Source organism: Vitis vinifera, chromosome 6, assembly GCF_030704535.1.
Source record: "Vitis vinifera cultivar Pinot Noir 40024 chromosome 6, ASM3070453v1".
In the NCBI taxonomy this organism is placed as follows: Eukaryota; Viridiplantae; Streptophyta; class Magnoliopsida; order Vitales; family Vitaceae; genus Vitis; species Vitis vinifera.
Window position 1 is genome coordinate 23,226,792 of NC_081810.1, and position 9,912 is coordinate 23,236,703.

Below are 9,912 nucleotides of genomic sequence, written 5' to 3' on the forward strand. Positions count from 1 at the left end.
TTAGACATTTTAGTTCAATTTTAAAACTTCAAATCCACCCCTACCTTATTAAAACAAACAAACAAACTTGCCTTTAACAAATTTGTTTAGACTTATCTATGACAATTCGGTTTAATGACCAACAATCTCGAATCTTTAATGAAGAGTAAGCTATTATCTAAAAAGGTTCCTATATCATAATGAAAAAGAATAAAATTGTCAATACATAATAGTGTCCTAACCTTCAATTAGTGTCTAGGAACATTTATCTCATAACCTACAATTAGTGTCTAGAAACATTGTTAAGGTCAATGCTTTTAAACTACCCAAAAAAGAAAGGTAAATTGTGGTAGAATAAGTTTAACATCTAATTTTTGAAGTTCCTTGACAAGTGATAGGCATTGCTGTTTTAGAACTTGTTTTATAGATGGAAATTTGAACTTATTGAAAAAGAGTATTGAACTTCTATTTTATGTCACCTTCACATAATGGTAGCCATTGTCTGACGAAGTTCATAATTTGTTATGTAAATGATGAATTGAAAGTAAAGTATTTTCTTTGACTTTGGATAATCCATCTACAAATGATGTCTTTGTTAAGATATTGACAACAGAATTGAATTTGAAGAGATCAAAAAGGGATAAGTTCCTTTATATTCATTATTGTGCTTATATTCACAATTTAGTTATACAAGAGGGATTCATTAGGATTGAGCCCCAAAAAGTATGACATGATTCATCTATAAAATTATCTATCTATGTTTCTTGGTTTCCTTTTTATTATCTCATATGCATTAATTGGTTATTTGAGCACGCACGCCCACATCACTTGCATTATATATGACTTGGGTGCATTAGGAGTTACACAAAAGATCCAAGTCATAGGTTCTTTGCAGAATGACAAGTAGTCCACAGTTGGTTCATGGATATGGGTAATCCATCTTAAACTGTATTGCATTACCTTCTATTTTAAATGGTGACTTGTCTTAGTCATCGAGATGGTTTTCTCATGGTAAATGCACTAGTGTATGTGATGCACATTGAACAAAACCTACGTCATAAGGCTATCAATTTTCATGATTTGCCAAGCTACTATATTGTATAGATTCTTAACCCTGAGAGAATATTGAGTATGTGTCAAAATCAACATGAGGTTTTGATCTATGAGTGAGACCCTAAAGTGGTAATATATATTTTTATTGATTGGTTCATTGTTGATGGAGGTTGGTGGCAAAAAAATATTATTAATATAAGCATCGTGATATCTCATAGTATTGAGAAAGTGTCATTTTGGGTGATCCAAGTGATATATGATCTAAAAGACAATGACCATAGCATTTCACTTGGTGAAATTTGATGTATGCTCTTTAGAACTAGAGTATGTTAACTGATCATGTAACAAAGAGGATTTGTAACTCAAAGATTAATAGAGAGTTAATATTGATAGGTGATAACACTACCTTATTAGCTTACAAACATTAGTTCATGGGGAGTCTCTATGTAGTAGATAATAAATACAACACTACCTTATTAGATTACAAACATTAGTTCATGGGGAGTCTCTATGTAGTGGATAATAAAGTACAGACCTAATCTATGCTCATTTTTTATTTTCATAAGATATTGGAGTGCAATTGATTCTCCTTAATGAAGTGTTGAATCAACTTTAGAATTGGATTATGAGGGAGCTAGTATTTTCCTATTGGTCTTAATGGTCCTCACTCGAGCTCCTATTTCAAAAAGGTATGCACACATTTACTCTGAGGGATTTGGGTTTGTAGTTCATAGTGTGCATAAGAGCATTTTGGTAAAATTATAAGATTGCATTAAATCTTATGAATTGAATTTCTAGTATGGGCTAGTTAATTAATTGGAGCTTATTAGGATTAATTAACCTAATTAGGCTACATTAGGTGACCTAAACCCATTTTAGGCTCAAGTTGCTTAAGCGTGTAAGTAACCCTATAAATAACTCTGCTACAGTTTTTCATGTCATCTTTCAAAGAGAGTCTCTAGAGAAAAACCATAGCCACCCTCTAGAGAGCAAAACCCATGTTTTTCTCGTGCCTAACTACATGTTAGGAGAAATCGTCTAGAAGACTAGTGGGTAGACAAGATCTATGACATCTTCTATAGATTTAGATTCTTCTTCAATGATTTTTATGGACTACAATTGATCTAGGAACATCTAGATATAGGTACAAGTACCTTTCTTTTCTAGATTATTGTTTTATATGGTTTTTACTATCATTGTTTCTACTAGAATAGTTTCTAGAGAAGACTCCTAAGCCTAGGATGAAGTAATCTGGAGTTCCCAACAATTGGTATCAAAGCCCTAGGATAGGATTTTGCATCTTAGATTTACTTTAGAGTGTGCTAACTTGTTTTAGTAGGGCTTGTTCTTCATCTCATGGCCCTAGGGATGAATGATTGTGGTTGAATGATTTTTACTCATTTGAATATATATTGAATACAATGATTAAAATTATGATTTTTTTTTGCTTTCTCTTAGATTGGGTTGTAAGCTTCGTGTTTAAGGGCATAGGATTTTTTCTACATTGTAAAAATCTAGTTTTTATTTACTAGATTGATTATAAACTCCGTTTTTAGGTGTGTACGAAAAGTTCCAAATTTTATCAATCTCATAACCCATGAAGGGTAAGAAAGAAATCCAAGGCTTCCTTACACCTATGATGGCTCATTCTCCAACAAAGGTAAGTTTTTTAATGAAAAAATGGTCAGAATCTAAAGGAGAAATAGCCTCAGGTCTAGTAGCACTTGAGCGAGATTAGTGCTTAAGTGCTAGTGTTGAGTTTTGCTTCCATTGCCTTTCTTAGATTTTTGGGCACTCGAGCACTCATGTTAGTGGGCAAATAGAGAGGAAAGGATTTTTGGGATCTTTAGGACTTTTGTAATATTATAGGGTTTGATTGTAAGTTGTTTACTAACCCTATTTTATATTGTAGGTATAGTTTTGGTAAATTTGGATGATTATCCAAATGGATTACCAAATTCATGTAACAAGATTCCTAAGGCCATGAGAGCAATTGTTTTATTTTATTTTTTACTTTTATGCTATATTTGATTTTAACATGTGTTAAATGAATAATAAAATAATAGAAAAGTGATTTTGGATTTTTCTTAAGAAAATAAATTTTCATGAGAAGCATTTTTCCATTGTTATTTTTTCCTTGAACTGTTTGTTGTTGAAAGTCATATTGTTATTCCTTTTGAACACTCTATTTGGTTTTGGATAGGGGTTCTCCAAGCCCTCCCACCCTAAGAGAATGAGAACGACACCTATTATGGTGGTGGTCTTCCAAGCTCTCTTACCCTAAAAGAAAGAGGAAACCACCTAGTTCTATAGGTTTTCCTCCTTAAGAGAATGACTTTTATGGATATGGATAGTCTAAGGATAAAGGAATAAAAGAGTAATTATTTTAGTGTAGGAGATTGAGTTTAAGAAGTAAATAATGGATTTAAGAAATCTCATGATAGAGAATTTATTTTAAGAAATGTTACCAAAAATTACTAAAAGTCTCTTTTCAAAATATTAAGTGGGAGAAGGCATTAGCAAAGCTAATGGCCTCCATTGTCGAGCCCATCTTGATTTGGATCCATCAACACCATGGTGGGTTAGGCCTTTGGAATCAAAAGATATGGAATCTCCTTATGAACAAGACTAGACATGTTTGTAGTAACCAACCCCATGGTAGGGTCCCTTGGTGACATTAATAGTTTAAGAACAATGGTAATACACTTAACATTGGATATGAAGTGGTCGAATCACCCCACACGGTCCCACTTACATAGTCCATGGGCCAAAGAAAAAGTATGTTGATCTTGCTTTTAAATATTTTTCATGGTTAAGGCAAGGAGATCAATCTGAGAGGGTCTCTAACTAGTAATAAGGTCATGACCTGCCCCATGTAGGCTTGATTCTTATTATACTAGGATGCCTTGCAAATAGGTATGTAGTCTTGAGAGCTTTACATTTTTTCTAAATCTATTCTTGTTGTGTTTGCTCATTTTATTAATCCATGTTTTTTATTTCTATTATAGATATTATATCTTATAATTCGATTAATCTCATACTTACTACTAATAAATTGATCAAACCAAACTATGTGGCTTGGAAAAGGAATTTGGACATAGTACTCACTTTAGAGAAGCTAAAGTAGGTAACCTAGGAATAAACTCAATCTCCCCCTAATGAACATTTCACTTAGATGGAGATTGATACATATCATAGTTGGCTAAAGAGGAATCAGAAAACCAAGTGTATCACATTTGGGTCTTTGGATAACGTGCTTCAACATCAACATGTGTCTATGCTAACAAATTAAGATATTCTTGCTAGTTTCCATGAGATGTTTGGTGGCAAGGACAAGTCAACTAGACAAGTTTCCCTTAAAACTTTTATGAGCACTAAAATATCAAAAGAAACTTCCGTTAAAGATCATATGATTTGTATAATTGGACTCTTTAATGAGATAGAGATCCTTGGATTTGAGATCAATTGGAAAACCCAAGTTGACATGGTTCTAGAGACTTTGTTATATTCTGTCAAGTAGTTCAAACTCAACTTGTGATGAGCTTAATTGAATTGATAAGAGAACTCTAGATAGTTGAGGAGATTTTCAAGGGCAAGAAAGAAATTCATATGGTAGTAAAAGGTTCTTTAGGTTCTTTTAGCTAGAAAATGAAGAACACTATGGAGTGCACTAAGTAGAAGGAAAATTTCAAGGGTAAGAGAAAGAAGAAGAAAAGTAGAATAGAGTAAATGCTTCCTTTGGAAAAAAAAAAAGACTAGTGGAAAAGGGAATGTCTAGCTTTTTTTTTAAGAACCGATCAAGTATGCATCATTTGGTTTTGGTTGAATCATGTTTCATGGTGGATTCCACTAATTCTTAGTGGATAAATTTCGACGCGTCTAACCATATTTGTAATTCTTTATAAGGTTTCAGCTAAGGAAAAACCTGAATGATGGGGACATGTACCTAACATTAGCTTCTAAAGTGAGGATTGTTGTGCAAGCAGTGGGAGATGTTACCCTTATCTTAGATGAAAGTTGTCTTTTAGAATTAAAAGGTTGTCTTTATGTTCTTGAGTTTAGGAAGAATTTGATTTCGGTTACTAGTTTATGTAAATTGAATTATTCAATGGTTTTTTTTTCATAATAAACTAGTTTTTATTAAATTGAATGATTCGCTTATATGCTTAGGATCATTAGTAGATCATCTTTATCATGTATATCCATTATTTATTTTTCCAAGTAATGAGAATGATCATGTATCACAAAAGAGAAAGGAACCTAGCATTAATCAAACACAACTTTGGCACTTGCGTCTGGGTCATATCAATCTAAATAGGATCCAAAGACTGGTTAAATCTAGAATTTAATCTTCTTTGATTCCAAAAGATCTTCCAATCTACAAATCTTGTATAAAATGTAAAATGACCAAGGGAACCCTTATTGCTAAAGGATATATAGCCAAGGAGTATTTGGAGTTAGTGCATATTGACATGCCTTTTAATGTTCAAGCAAGAGAAGGTTATGAGTACTTCATCATGCTTACGGATGATTACTTCGAGTTTGGATATATTTACTTAAAGTATAGAAAGTTCGATGCCTTGGACAAATTCATTGAATTTAAGGTGGATTAAAAAAACTAATTAGGTAAACATATCAAGGCACTTCGATTTAATAAAGCTGGTGAGTACATGTCTACTCAGTTCAATTTTTTCCTTAAGGAGCATGGGATTATATCCCACTTCAATGCACTTGGAACTCTATAGAAAAATAGAGTAGCAAAAAGAAGAAATCAAATATTAATGGATATAGTGAGATATATGATGAATTTCTCATCACTTCCTCTATCTTTTTGGGGATATACCTTGCATACTACAACTGACCTTTTTAATCTAGTGTCTTTCAAGTTGGTACCTTTAACTCTCACAAAGATGTGGAGATGTCTCAAACCCAATTTGCAACACATTCACATTTGAGGGTGTCTAACACATGTGTTGAAGCCAAAGATAGACAAGTTGGAAGCAATGTCTGATTTATATCAATTTATAAGTTATCCAAAAGGAGCAAGAAGGCATTACTTTTATAGTCAAGTCAAATAGAAGGTATTTGTCAATACAAATTTCAATTTTCTAGAAGAGAACTATATGATGATTAATGGGGCAAAACGTGATATAGATTGAAGTGCGCTTGAAGACACTTTTACATTAGTTCAAAGAACTATAGATCCAAAGATTCCTACACCTACCATTCCAATCAATTCTAGTACATGAGAGCCTTGTCATTATAGGAGGGTTGTTATACAACCATATAGGTTCATGTATTTATGATAATCTTTTGAGGTTATTCTAGAAGAACATGAGATCAATCTCATGGATTACAATGAAGCTATGAGTAGTAATGATGTTATTCTATGGTAAGGAGCTATAAAGGCAAAGTTAGAACTATGTATTCTAATAGAGTTTGGGATCTTATAGAAGCACCTAAAGAGATAAAACCCATAGGTGTAAGTGGGTCTACAAGAGGAAAAAAACAGTAGATGGAAATGTTGAGATATATAAGGCTAAGCTTGTAGTGATGGGTTATAGTTAGAAACTTAGTTACAATTACGAGGAAACCTTTTCACCGATAGCTATACTCAAATCCATCATAATACTCCTATCCATTGTAGTACATCTCAGTTATGAGATATGGAAAATAGATGTTAAGATAGCATTCTTGAACGGTGATCTTGAAGAGAGCATCTATATGATGCAACCAAATGGATTCATAGCAAATGGCTAAGAGCACCTTGTGTGCAAGTTGCATAAATCTATTTATGGATTAAAAGCAAAAATCTCGCTCATGGAATTGACATTTTGATCAAGTTATCAAGACTTTTAATTTTGATTAAAATAAGAATAAGCCTTGTGTGTACAAGAAAACACATGGAAGCATGGTAGTGTTTTTGGTCTTGCACATTGATAACATTCTACTCATTATGAATGATATTAGGTTATTGTCATTAGTCAATATTTGATTATTTACTTAGTTCTAAATGAAGGATTTGGGAGAAACACAATATATTCTTAGGATTAAGGTCCTTCGGGACCACAAGAATAAGAAGATTTCATTGTCTCAAGCCACTTACATTAACAAGCTTTTGGTCAAGTATGTGATATAGGACTTCAAGAAGGGTTTGCTATCCTTCGGGCAGGGAGTGCTTCTTTCTTAGGATCAATATCATAAGACAATTAAGAAGAAAGATCGCATGAAGGCACCCTATGCTTTAATAGTGGCTAGCCTTATGTATGCAAAGTTATGTATGAGACCAGATATTTGCTTCACTATAAGGATAGAGAATATATATTAATTCAATCCAAACATGGAACATTAGATAACGGTCAAGCATATATTCAAGTATCTTCAAAGAATGTAGGATTATATGTTAGTGTATCATTGTGATGAGTTGTTACCTCTTGGGTACACATATTCACACTTTTAATCAGATAGAGACTCTCACAAGTCTATTTTTGGGTTTGTGTTCACTCTAGGTGGTAGGGCTGTTAGTAGGAGAAGTGTAAAACAATCCTATATTTCTAACTCTACTATGGAAGCCAAGTATGTTGTTGCTTCTAAAGTAGCAAATGAAGCCATTTAGCATCATAAGTTCCTAATAAGAGTTGGGATAGTACCCTTGGTTGTGTCGCCCTTAGTACTATTTTGTAATAATAGTGGAGTGATGATATAGTTTAAAGAACCAAGAAACAAATGAAATGGTAAACACATAGATAGGAAGTATCACTTGGTACGTGAGATAGTATTAAACGGAGATATGGTTGTAGAGAATATCGTTTCTATAGAGAACATGACACATTCCTTCATGAAGACTTTGTCTACTAAAGTCTTTGATGATCATAAGGATAACTTAGGTATCAGATGTGTTCCCAACATGCTTTAAGTCTTAATGGGAGTTTGTTAGGATTGACCCTTAAAAAACATAACATGATGTAATATATTGAGATTCATTTTATTATCTCATATCCATTAATTATTTATTTGAGCATACACGTTCACATCACTTGCATTGTACATAACTTGGGTACATTAGGAGTTGCACAAAAAATCTAAGTCATGGGTTCTTTGTAGAGTGATGAGTAGTCTACAATCGATTTATGGATTTGGGCAATCCATTTGAAATTGTAATGTAATATCTCTTAATTAGAGGGGTGACTTGTCTTGGTCATCGAGATAGTTTTTCCATGGTAAATGCACTAATGTATGTGATGCATATTGAATAGGACCTATGGTGAATCATAACGTAAGGATATTAATTGTCATGATTGGTATTGAACCTATGCCAAAATCAACATAAGGTTTTGACCTATGGATGAGACCCTAAATTGGTCACATATTCTTATGGATTAGGTCACTATTTATGAAGGCTGGTGGCAACAAATATTTTCAATAGAAGCATCATGATATCTTATGGTATTGAGACAATGTATTATCTTGGGTGATCCAAAAAGACATGTGATCTAAAAGACTATGGTCATAGCAACTCCTTTAATGGAATTTTGATATATACTCCTTGGAGTTAGAGTATGTCAATTGATTGTATAATAAGGAGGATTTGTAATTTAAGGATTGAAAATGTAATCTTGATAGGTGATAGCACTACTTTGTTAGAATACGGATACCAGTTCATGGGGGGTTTACATATAGTAGATAGTAAGACATAAACTCGAGCTATGCTCATTGTAATTTCATAGGATATCAGAGTGTAATTGATTATCTTTAGTAAAGTATTGAATCAACTTCATAATTGGATTTTAAGAAAGCTAGTATTTTCTTATGGGTTTAGTGGTTCCCGCTCAAGCTTCTATGACACGGAGACACATTTGTTTTGAGGAATTTGGTTTTTTGGTTCATAAGTATAACTTATGGAGTTTTGATAAAAGTGTAAGGTTGCATTAGACTTTTTGAATTGACTTTCTAATATAGGTTAATTAATTAGTTGGAGCTCATTAGGGTTAATTAATTAATTAGAACCCAATTGGGTTATATTAGGTGATCCAAGCCCATTTTGAGTTTAACATCACTTAAGCCCATAGAGAGCCCTATAAATATCCCTATTAAGGGTTAAGGTTTCAGTTTTGCTTGTCATCTTCTAGAGAGAGCATCTAGAGAGAAACCTTAGCCACCTTTTAGAGAGAAAAACCCACATATTTCTCATTCCTAACTTCATGTGAAGAAAGATTGAATGGAAGACTAGTAGCTAGACGAGATCTACGACGTTTTTCATAGATTTAGATTCTTCTTTAACGATTTATGTGGACTACAATTTATCTAGGAACATCCATATCTAGTAGGCATGAGTTGCATTTTTCTCTAGATTATTATTCTATATGGTTTTTATAGCCATTGTTTCCATTTAAATAGTTTCTAGAGAAGCCTAGGGTAGATTGCATGCTTCCTATACGATCTACACTTGAGAACAAAGTAATCCAAAATCCCCAACAAGATTGAAACAAATTGACACAATTGTTTATAAGATTTGTGAAAGTGTCAAGTATGTTAATGGGTTACAAGTAACAACACAAAATTTTTTGGTGTGTTAGCTTAATGCCTATGGCATGTAAGGAGTTGTGTTAACATGTACCCACTAGATAGAACTCACATATCTTATGCTTAATAGTGCTATCTTTTATCATCAGACTTATCAACATTTGGAGATGCTTGACTCAAATGATAGGAATTTGTCCTTTAACACACGAGTAAGAAATTTTTAGATTAATAAGTTCTTAAAAGTGTTATATGATACAATTCTTATATTTTTTTACAATAAGTATCTTACTGCAAATTTGTACTTTTATTCAATTTGGGTGTGTTATTTGACTTTAAAACAACACAAAGAAGATCATG